Genomic DNA, 12,118 nt, shown 5'->3' with positions numbered 1-12,118 from the left:
TGTCCAGTAAAATGCTCTGTCCAGCAGATCCCCTAAGTTCTTTCCTTTGGGAAAAGTGGAGTCTGATGGATTGTTCTTGGAAGGGGGCTGGCTATCCCTTGGAACACATGCTGAGGATGGGCACTCTGTGCCAGGTGTGTGGGAAATCAGGGAGTCTGGTCATCCTCTACCCACTGAGGGTGTGTCCAATCATCAGAAAAGAGCATCCAAACTCTACCCAGAAAGTTTGGGTCATGAACCAAACCTCAAGAACAGAAGCCTCTGTTATGGGCTTAACTGACCACCTTCAAAATTCATGTGTTGAGATCCTAATCTCCAGTGCCTCAGAATGGGACTATATTTGGAGATAAGGCCTTTATAGAGGTGATTAAGTTAAAGGAAGGCTGTTAGAGTGGGCCTTCATTCAAGTTGACTGATGTCCTTATAAGAAGAGGAAATTTGGACACACAGAGGGACACCAGGGATGTGCAAACAGAGGAAAGACCACGTGAAGACACAGGGGGCAAAGGCAGTCATTTACAAGCCAAGAAGAGAGACCTCAGGGGAAATCAACCCTGCCGACACCTTGATTTTGGACTTCCAGCGTCCAGGACTATGAGGAAATAAGTGTCTGTTGTTTAAGCTAGCTAGCCTGTGCTATTTTTTTATGGCTGCCCAGTAAGCCAATCCCTTTCTGATGCCAGGGAAAATGTCCCTGTGGATGAATATCCAGAGAAGGAAGTCCTGAGAGCCAGGGAGAGTGGTGCTCCATGAGAACCCTGGAAGGCTGTACCATTTGGGGGAACCCCTGATGTGCAGATGAGCCACCAGCAGATAGCACAACCAGTGTGGGGAGAGACTTAGGCCTGGAAGCCTGCTGCAGGAGTTGGGGAGGCCATCCCAAGGGCAGCTCAGAGAGGGTACACTCCAGCTTCCCAATGTGGGCACAGGCCTGAGCATCACTTTTGCTCACTGGTCTCAAGAGTCCTGGACATCCTTGCTGTTCCTCACACATGCCAAGCACCCCCCAACCTATGATCTCGGCACATACTCCTCCCACTGCCTGGAAAGTGCTGCTCCAGGAGTGCTCCTAGCCTGCCCAACCACGTTATTCAGGCTTCTGCTTTAAAGGAGACGACTTCCCTGGTCATCCTTTCAAAGAGCTCTCCCGTCACTGTGTCTCCTTACCTTGCTTTACTTTTTTATTTTTCTTTTTCATTACTTCTATACTTATTCATAGAAGCAATATTTATTTTGATACTTTTCTACGTTACAATGATTTTACTAGACCCCAAATTAAAATAATACCATTTCATACTGGCCACAGTTGCAGGTTACTTATGTAGGTTGGGGTTATTTATAATTGATTCTTGGCTGGAGCAGGGGATTTGGTGGCACCTTCTAAACTTGAGCTGGTGTGCATCAGGCTGCCCTCCCCTCTTTTATAACAGCTTTACTGAGATAAAATTTACATACCATACCATTCACCATTTAAAGTATAAAATTCAATTTGCTTTACTTTTCTTAATAACACTTATCAGCACCCAGAATTATATATGTAGTTATACAAGAAAGTACCACACAAGAATGAGAACCTTCTCAGTGTGGTTTCCTGCCAGGTCTCAGTGCCTAGAAGAGGGTTTAATGCCTGAAGGAAGACCTCCTGGTGTGGTGTGAGCATTAAGTGAGCTCGTGTATATGAAGTTCTTGCACCAGTGCTTGACACACAGGGCCCCAGAAACCTTGGCCATCGTGGATGGAGACACCAGGCAAGGAGTCTCTATCTCGGAGCTGTCGGGTTCATCAACAAACCTGTCTAGGAAACTTGGACATTTTAGATTTGTCTATTGAATGATCTCTTGGGTTTTATTCTAATAAAACTTCAGCTTGATATTTTCTGGACAAACTATGAAAAGCAAGGCAGTGAGTAGCTGTCAACAAAATATAAAAATACCATTCCAAGATCTCTTTGCCCTTTGCACTAAGGCACTGTGCGTCCAAGTACCACTGACCCAGATTTCCATAAGCAGTCATCTCACATATATACACTCACGCCTCTGTTTGTGCAGCATCATTATGAGTGTGCCTGGTTTGTCCCTACACAAGTGTTATATCAGTATTCTGTGCCAAGAGCACCTGCTACACAGTCACTGAGAATTTCCACTGTGCCAAACATTGTATGAAACGCAAGGTATGTTCTATCAGTATCATTATTCTCATTTTTTTCAATAAGGAACCTGAGAATGAGAGAGCTTTACTGAAATTAATTCTATTTTTTTCTAAATATGGGAGAGTTCCTCTAGTGAAGAGTGGACTATTAAGGCAACTTGACCGGTGACTGGATATTCTTGTACAAATCGTGATGGCTTTGTTGCTTAGCTTTGTCATATGTTCAGTGAGGAGTCTGAACCAGATCAGAGGTTGTCAGACAAGGAAAAACATCTCATATGTTGCCCAATGTTTGCTTTTGTTAATAAAGTTTTATTGGATCATAACCAAGCCCATTCATTTATGTATTGTCTATGGCAGCTTTTGTCCAATGACAGTAGGCTTTAGTGTTTATGACAGAGACCACAAAGCCTAAAATATTTATTATTTGACCCATTACAAAAAAAAAAGCTTGCAGAGTTCTAGACAGATAAATGCTAAGGTCTTTAGTGGTATTACATTGTTCTATTGTAGAAAGTCACTGCTATGTTCTCAGAATTTAGTAAACAGTCTTGCTCTAATTTCACTGACCATACTTACAAATGCTACATTATAGTTTTTCAAAGGCTTTAACCAGCAATGAGGTAGGTAACGGAGGGAATAGAATTATTTTCCCCAGTCAGTATTGCTTTTCTAGATTGAAAGGGGAGACAGTTAATATGCCTGTTCATATCAGGATAAAGCATTGTAAGGCATTGAATTTTGCCCCCCACCACTTCCATTTTTAAAGAATATCTCTGGTATCTATTTGAAACTGAATTGTGACTTTTCAATTATCTTAAACAGTTTTTAATTGAGATGCACTCAAGTAATACACACTGAAAAATCTGATCTATTTTGATGTAGTTTTTCTCAAAGATAATTTACACTAAGAATATAATTTTGAAAACACTATTTGAAACCTTTTACTTTAATTTGTTGTTTTTCCTTGCAATTTATTTGGTTGTTGTTATACGCAGGCAACAATGATCTTTCATCTAGAAAGCTTAATATTGCAGTAATCACACAGATACTAACGCATGAAAACAATGGGCTTATATCGCCAAAGTTGTTAAGAAAATTTCTGCTAATAGGTCTCAATTACTTTTCCTGTCTGCTGTGGCAGCTCTGCAGTGGGCTAAGTGCTGCATGCTGCCCAGAGAGTGGTTCTTGGAGGCCCCTGTGTATAATGAGGCAAAAAGATGGCCTGCGCGGGGTCATACACAAGTCATCGTTACTCTGAGGACAGGATGCATCAGCATGACCTGGTAGGAGAAGGAAATGCGTTTCTTCGTTTTCATCTCTTCTCAGCTGTGTTGGAATGGTCAGTTTCTGTCCAACAAGGTTCTTGAGCCAATCCCAATAAGTCTTCCAGTTTATTAGTAAGTTCCCAGTTAAAGTGTTCTAAGTTTCTAGAATTGCAAGAGAGGTGATAAAAGTAATAATTTCTATTTCATCAAGTAAGTCAAAGATTTATTTGGTAATATCTGGGGAACCCCTAAAAGAGGAATAAAATGATATATAAGTAAGAAGCTAAGAGAGGAGAATGAATAGAATAATAGTAATAATAATGAAATGATTAATCCCAAAGAAAGAAAGAAAGGGGAGAGTAAAGAAAATAACTAGGTCAAATAGCAAAGAAGTAGAAAGATGATAGATATAAATTCAAATATAACAGTAATTACTTTAAAGGTAAATGGATTACATACTCCAACTGAAAGAGATAAAAACCAAAGGCCAGGGGCTTCCCTGGTGGTGCAGGCGTTGAGAGTCTGCCTGCCAACGCAGGGGACACGGGTTCGAGCCCTGGTCTGGGAAGATCCCACATGCCGCGGAGCAACTAGGCCCGTGAGCCACAACTACTGAGCCTGCGCGTCTGGAGCCTGTGCTCTGCAACAAGAGAGGCCGCGATAGTGAGAGGTCCGCGCACCGCGATGAAGAGTGGCCGCCGCTTGCCGCAACTAGAGAAAGCCCTCGCACGAAACGAAGACCCAACACAAGCATAAATAAATAAATTAAATAAATAAACTGGAGAGAATCGTTAAAAAAAAAAAAAAAAAACAAAGGCCACATATATGCAACTTCTAAGAGAAACATCTTAAATATAAGGACACAGAAAGGTTTAAAGGAAAGGAAAAAATATACCATATGTACCTTAATTGAAAGATAAATATACTACCAGACCAAGTAGACTCTAGGGCAGGAAACATTACTAGAAACAAAGAGGAAAATTTTTATAATAAAAATGGAGTCAAGAAAATATAATAATTTTTAACATGTGTATATACAGTAACATAGCCTCAAAATACATTAAGCAAAATTGACAGGATTATGAGAAGTAAAAAAATCCATGATAACAGTAGAGTTTAACACATCTCAGTATCTAATAGAACAAGTAGATAAAAAATTAGTGAAGCCATAGAACATCTAAAGTAGACAATTAATAAATATGACCAATTTACATATTTATTATGTATAAGCATATCTTGGAGATACTGCAAGTTTGGTTCTAGACCACTGCAATAAAACAAATACCACAACAAAGTAAGGTGCATGGATATTTTGGTTTCCCAGTGCACCTAAAAGTTATGTTTACATTATACTGGAGTCTATTAATTGTGCAATAACATTATGTCTAAAAAAATGTAGAAACCTTAATTAAAAAATAATGCTCTCAGATATATGGGACCAAATAGATTTGCTTGACATAGGGTAACCATAAACCCTCAATTTGTAAAAATGCAGTATCTGCGAGGTGCAATAAAGCAAAGTGCAATAAAACCACATATGCCTGTATTAATATAACATACATACATCTATTATATATTTTATATAAGCATAATCATTGTATCCAGCAGCCATATAGAACAGTAAACCTAAGTCTCATCATTTGCAAGTGTACAGAGCACATTATATGACCTTGTATTTCTCTTTTTGGTAATACAGGGGTACCTCTCTTTACGTAGCAGATTTTTTTGCCCTCAGGGAGGTTCTTCCTTGTCTATTACTGCTCTTGGTCACATCTAAAGTGGATATTAGGAAATACATCCTTCTCAGGGACTGAGAACATTTCTAAGTCCAATTCCTGACTATTGAATATTAGAGGACTGAGGACTGTTTCAGTCATAGGCTCTTTTATGCCAGGTCTATAGATTCTCAACCTGTGTAACTCAAAAGCTTAGTAACTATTGTCTATTTGATTACAGACAGGGTTCTCCAGCTTGAAATATTGATTTGCTTTCTCATTCTTACCCCAATACTAATGGTATAAAAAGGGAGGCAGGAATGGTTGGTCTCAGGTTGGATGAGAATTATATCACTGACGTGGCATAGGATTGTTGGCATATGGAGATGATAAAGTCAAGCTGATCTTTGATTAGTTTTATAACTCTTTTAAAGTTCTCTTTTGATAACGTACCACCTTATGGACAGGGGGAGACTGGTGCCATCACAAAACCCTTCGGTTTGCTACATCCCATTACCTCCTGCTTCCATGTTATGCGGGGGCTGTCTCCTTAAGGCAGTCAGGCTTTTGTGGGAAAGCCACATCCATGATCTTATCTCTATCCTCAGCTATTTTAGTCAACTGAGGCGTTTTGACATCATGCAGATTTTTTTAAAAATCGGCCTTTGTCCCTCAAAATCTTTTAAAATTTTATCTCTTATTGTTTGGTGTCAAAACTGAAATGCCCTAAATTTCTTGGGCCTCTCTATTCTTAGTACTGTTTGAAAATTTGCCAATTTTTTTTCTAAACTCACGTCTTTCTTGTAATACCTTGCCAAATGTAGCTATTAACCACTAGCACCAACAACTAAGCTGTGTCTTTCAATCCTTTCCCCTGGAGCTACAAGTTCTTGAAGCAAGTAGTCTGCTTCCCCAGTGTCCACAGGTTTAGCATGTATTTTGCTCCTGGCTGACATGGATAATCACTTCACATCCCTTTCCCCACCATCCTCACATTCCAGCAACTGACATAATTTCCTCACCCTATATTGGGTCATGCTAGGTTTGTCTTTTATGACCAACAATTTCATGCCTTCAGAGGTTTAAGAATGAAATTTTTTTGTCACTCACACAAAGTCACTGCAGATTAGGCAAATATCCATGTTGTAAAACTGAGATACTGGCTTCTTCAATCTTCTGTCTTGCCCCATTAGTAAGGGTCTCAATTCTTTACACAAAAGACAGAGAGAAAGTTGCAAAAGGGCTTTCCTCTGCCTCAGTGCAGGAGTGACATATGCCTGTGAGCCAGAACCGGTCACATGGCCCATCTTACTATGAGGAAGGAAAGCATGTAGGATGAGTCCAGAAATGAGAGAAGAAGCAGGTACTGGAAACCCAAGTATTTCTCCCAGATGGGTATTATAGTCTCCACTTTACAGATGGGGAAACTGAGGCTCAGAGTCATTAAAATAATTCCTCCAAGATTCCAAGTTAGTAGGTGACAAAGCCCCAGGTCAATCTGATATTCCACTGTGTGCCATACCTCTCCTAATTTATTTGTTATACCATTTCAAATATCTTAACATCAAATTATTGTCCTATGATGATCACTTGGATAATTAAAAACCAAATGTGTCTCTTTAAGACCACAATGGCTCCCCAATGTTTTTCTTTGTTATATATGAAACAGTTCTGCTTAGAATACATATATTTTCAATGATTAATAAGTTAGATGCATGTATCTGAGAAATGTGTGTTCACTTTGTGCTTATCTTCTTTCCAGAGGTCTCGTAACTTGCTGCACATGGGTTAACTTACCCAGCACCATAATGGGTAGGATGCCTGGCAGACAGCATTCGTATGCTTTGTACCCTAGTGTTCACAACAAAAGGATTTAGGAAGAACCAATACTTGGCACAAAAAGCAGCCCTTAGTTGGTGAGGGTAACTGTTGTGAGATACCCAGCCAAGAAGGGGGTCAAGGTAAGAAATCACTAGGTGTGGAGGTCATGGGGGAACTAAGGGTGTTAGAGGACAGAATAATGGGTGAGAAGATGGAAATTACCAGTTGATATTAAGATGCCAGAAAGCAAAGAGATGGTGGGGATTGTAATACAAGAATGAATCGGAACATGAGAAACTAATTGCACAAGTTTCTTTTGACAACTAAAATCTGCCCTTTTTGTATGAGTCATCATGTCTGTTTGAGAAAACAGCGGTTATGCCTTGAAAGCGTTCTCTACCAAATTTTAACACTTTGAGGCTGCCTGAAGTGTTGGAGATATGGGCATACCTTGTCTGAAATTCAGGTTTTTAAAAAATTACTCCAAATACCAACAGCATAAAAGCATTATGCAAAAGCCCAAAGCTTTTGCCTTAATTCTTATTTTTTAAAGTTATTTCATTGTTTTTTTTAAAAAGCACCTCAAGCTCATTTTAATGATTGAACTCATATTTCAAAACACCCAAAAAGTGAAAAGAAAAAGGAAAGAAAATCAATCCGAAGTTCATCTTTCAGAAATGGCCATAATTAGATGAATATTATTAATATATATTTATATGTCAGTGCTCAGATATAATAGTACACAGACAGAAATAATTTGTAAAAATGATTTCACACTACCAGTACAGTATAATAAAAATTATTAAGCTTTGTTTTTTATTGAATTTAACAAATAAGAAGAAACAAAAGAAATTGCTGGAATATATATATATATATATATATATATATATATATATATATATACACATATATATATATATATATATGTGTATATATATTTTATATATTTCATTACTTCCTAAAATCTCTAAGGAGGGAAAAGAAACATAAAAAGAAAACATAAAGAGTTTGAATCCTTCTTTTTATAACCTGTTTCAATTTCAGATGACGACAATTGATCCTCTGCTCTGAAAGAAGGAAAAATTCTACTGTAACATTTAAACCAAAGTATCTTCCCTCATCTCCCACTTTTATTAGTTATAGAATTATTTTTCCATTTCTGGATGTATAACATTGAGATTCTGTTCTATTGCCTGCTTACCTGAGTTTCATCACCAGGTAGGTTTGGTTTTGTGGTGGTTGAAGTCTCACTGGGGCTGCTTACCTGAGCTTTTGCAAATTGCAAATGTTCTTTTACTCGAGGTCTATTTCTCTGGATATACTTTTTAAAGGTCAGTTTCCTTCCATCAGGGTTATTTTAGGCATTGTTCCAATATCTCTTGGCCTGAGAATTGCGTCAGTCTTCTTATCACATCTTCCAATGCTTTTCAATGTCTAGTACATTTTTGAAGATTTAATGGTGTGATATTTCTGTAGCTAGTTCACCTGATTGATGCTTTCACATTTGAAGGACACTTAAATTTATATTTTACATTTGGAAGGCAAATTATTTCTTGGTCATAAAATTTGGGTCCAAACTTTGTCTCTCTGAAGACTTTGTAGACACTGTTCCATTACAGGCTTGTGTTGAGTATATATGTGTGTATTCACATGTGCATATATGTGTACATATATCATACATGCATAAAAATACATTTACATGTATATATACATATATCTGTGCATGTATATGTATAAAATGTATAAAGCCATTCTGATCTTTTTTTCCGTTTTATAAGTGATTTGTTTTCTTTGCCTGAATGTTTGAATATTCCTTTCTTTACCCTTCAAGTTCAATATTTAACCAGGTTATTTTTCTAAGCTAATCATTTTTTATCTGGGAGTTAATGTACCACTCAAATAGACAACTAATTTTTTCCTTAGGTCCCAGGAAATCTTATTTTATGTCAAAAGTCATACACTTAAAGGCTTACACAGGGCTGGTGCATAACAGGAGTATATAAAGTATGTTGGGTTCATTTAGAGGGAGTGATGGGGCCCCTGGTGAACCAGATAATGGATGCTCAACATTAAAACACTGAGATACAATTTTTAAAAGAGAGAATGCACAAGGGAAACAAATACATCTTCCCAGTTTGTGATCCTTGGCCTATGACTTTGTGTAATTTTTCTGTTCCATTTAAATTTTTTTTCCCCTAAGTCAGTGACTATGCTCAACCTCTGTTAGACTGTAATTTTTCTGTCTTCCATGATTATTATCTTCTTTCTTATTGCTGAGATCTTAGTATCTTACGTCTTCATTTTGGTTTCCTCAAACTTTCCTTTATGCCAGTCATTCAGCATTGTCTGGTGTTTGCCTTAATTTCTCAGATTTATTTATTAGTTCATTAATGGTGTGACTTTAGTCTTCTGTTAGTTTCGTTTACTAAGTTTTTATTATTTAAGATTTTTATTTTTTAAGATTTTTATTTTTTAAGATTTTTATTAGTTAAGATTTGAGTTTTAATTGTATTGAATTTTTATAATTGTTGTTTTTCTATTGCTTTAAGCAGTAATGAAGAATTGTCTACTGTACCTTTTACCAACTTTTTAATAGACTGGGTTCTTCATTTGTCTTTTAAGTTTAATGTTTTTCTTTCCCTTTTTTAAAAATTAATTAATTAATTAATTTTTAAACATTTTTATTGGAGTCTAATTGCTTTACAGTGTTGTGTTAGTTTCTGCTGTATAACAAAGTGAATCAGCTCTATGCATACGTATCCCCATATCCCCTCCCTCTTGTGTCTCCCTCCCATCCTCTCTATCCCACCCCTCTAGGTGGTCGCAAAGCACCAAGCTGATGTCCCTGTGCTATGCAGCTGCTTCCCACTAGCTATCTATTTCACATTTGGTAGTGTATATATGTCAGTGCTACTCTCTCACTTTGTCCCAGCTTACACTTCCCCCTCCCCATGTCCTCAAGTCCATTCTCTACATCTGTGTCTTTATTCCTGTCCTGCCCTTACGGTCATCAGAACCATTTTTTTTTTTTTTTTTTTTTTTTTAGATTCCATATATATGTGTTAACATACGGTATTGGATTTTCTCTTTCTGACTTACTCCATTTTCTATGACAGACTCTAGGTACATCCACCTCACTGCAAATAACTATTTCATTTCTTTTTATGGCTGAGTAATATTCCATTGTCTATATGTGCCACATTTTCTTTATCCATTCATCTGTTGATGGACACTTAGGTTGCTTCCATGTCCTGGCTATTGTAAATAGAGCTGCACTGAACATTGTGCTACATGACTCTTTTTGAATTATGGCTTTCTCAGGGTATATGCCCAGCAGGGGGATTGCTGGGTCATAAGGTAGTTCTATTTTTAGTTTTTTAAGGAACTTCCATACTGTTCTCCATACTGGCTGTATCAATCTACATTTCCACCAACAGCGCAAGAGGGTTCCCTTTTCCCCACACCCTGTCCAACATTTATTGTTTGTAGATTTTTTTTTATGATGGCCATTTTGACCGGAGTGAGGTGATACCTCATTGTAGTTTTCATTTTCATTTCTCTAATGATTAGTGATGTTGAGCATTCTTTCATGTGTTTGTTGGCAATCTGCTTATCTTCTTTGGAGAAATGTCTATTTAGGTCTTCTGCACATTTTTGAATTGAGTTGTTTGTATTTTTGATATTGAGCTGCATGAGCTGCTTGTATATTTTGGAGATTAATCCTTTGCCAGTTGCTTTGTTTGCAAATATTTTCTCCCATTCTGATGGTTGTCTTTTCATCTTGTTTATGGTTACCTTTGTTGTGAAAAAGCTTTTAAGTTTCATTAGGTCCCATTTGTTTATTTTTTATTTTATTTCTATTTCTCTAGGAGGTGGGTCAAAAAGGATCTTGCTGTGATTTATGTCATAGAGTGTGCTGCCTATGTTTTCCTCTAAGAGTTTGAGAGTGTCTGGACTTATTTTTAGGTCTTTAATCCATTTTGAGTTTATTTTTGTGTATGGTGTTAGGGGTGTCCTAATTTCATTCTTTTACATGTAGCTGTCCAGTTTTCCCAGCACCACTTATTGAAGAGGCTGTCTTTTCTCCATTGTATATTCTTGCCTCTTTTAACAAAGATAAGGTGACCATATGTGCGTGGGTTTATCTCTCGGCTTTCTATCCTGTTCCACTGACCTATATTTCTGTTTTTGTGCCAGTACCATACCGTATTGATTACTGTAGCTTTGTAGTATAGTCTGAATTCAGGTAGCCTGATTCCTCCAGCTCCGTTTTTCTTTCTCAAGATTGCTTTGGCTATTCGGGGTGTTTTGTGTTTCCATACAAATTGTGAAATTTTTTGTTCTAGTTCTGTGAAAAATGCCAGTGGTCGTTTGATAGGGATTGCATTGAATCTGTAGATTGCTTTGGGTAGTAGAGTCATTTTCACAATGTTGATGCTTCCAATCCAAGAACATGGTATATCTCTCCATCTATTTGTGTCATGTTTAATTTCTTCCATCAGTGTCTTATAATTTTCTGCATGCAGGTCTTTTGTCTCCTTAGGTAGGTTTATTCCTAGGTATTTCATTCTTTTTGTTGCAATGGTAAATGGGAGGGTTTTCTTAATTTCACTTTCAGATTTTTCATCATTAGTGTTTAAGAATGCGAGAGATTTCTGGGCATTAATTTTGTATCCTGCTACTCTACCAAATTCATTGATTAGCTCTAGCAGATTTCTGGTAGCACCTTTAGGATTCTCTACGTATAGTATGATGTCATCTGCAAACAGTGACAGCTTTACTCCTTCTTTTCCGATTTAGATTCCTTTTATTTCTTTTTCTTCTCTGATTTCTGTGGCTAACACTTCCAAAACTATGTTGAATAATAGTGGTGAGATTGGGCCACCTTGTTTTGTTCCTGATCTTAGAGGACATGGTTTCAGTTTTTCACCATTGAGGACGACGTTGACTGTGGGTTTGTCATATATGGTCTTTATTATGTTGAGGTAAGTTCCTTCTATGCCTACTTTCTGGAGGGTTTTTTCCATAAATGGGTGTTGAATTTTGTTGAAAGCTTTTTCTGCATCTATTGAGATGATCATATGGTTTTTATCCTTCAATTTGTTAATATGGTGTATCACATTGATTGATTTGCATATATTGAATAATCCTTGCATTCCTGGGATA

This window comes from Eschrichtius robustus, chromosome 1 (assembly GCF_028021215.1).
Source record: "Eschrichtius robustus isolate mEscRob2 chromosome 1, mEscRob2.pri, whole genome shotgun sequence".
NCBI lineage: Eukaryota > Metazoa > Chordata > Mammalia > Artiodactyla > Eschrichtiidae > Eschrichtius > Eschrichtius robustus.
This window is presented reverse-complemented; position numbering follows the sequence as displayed.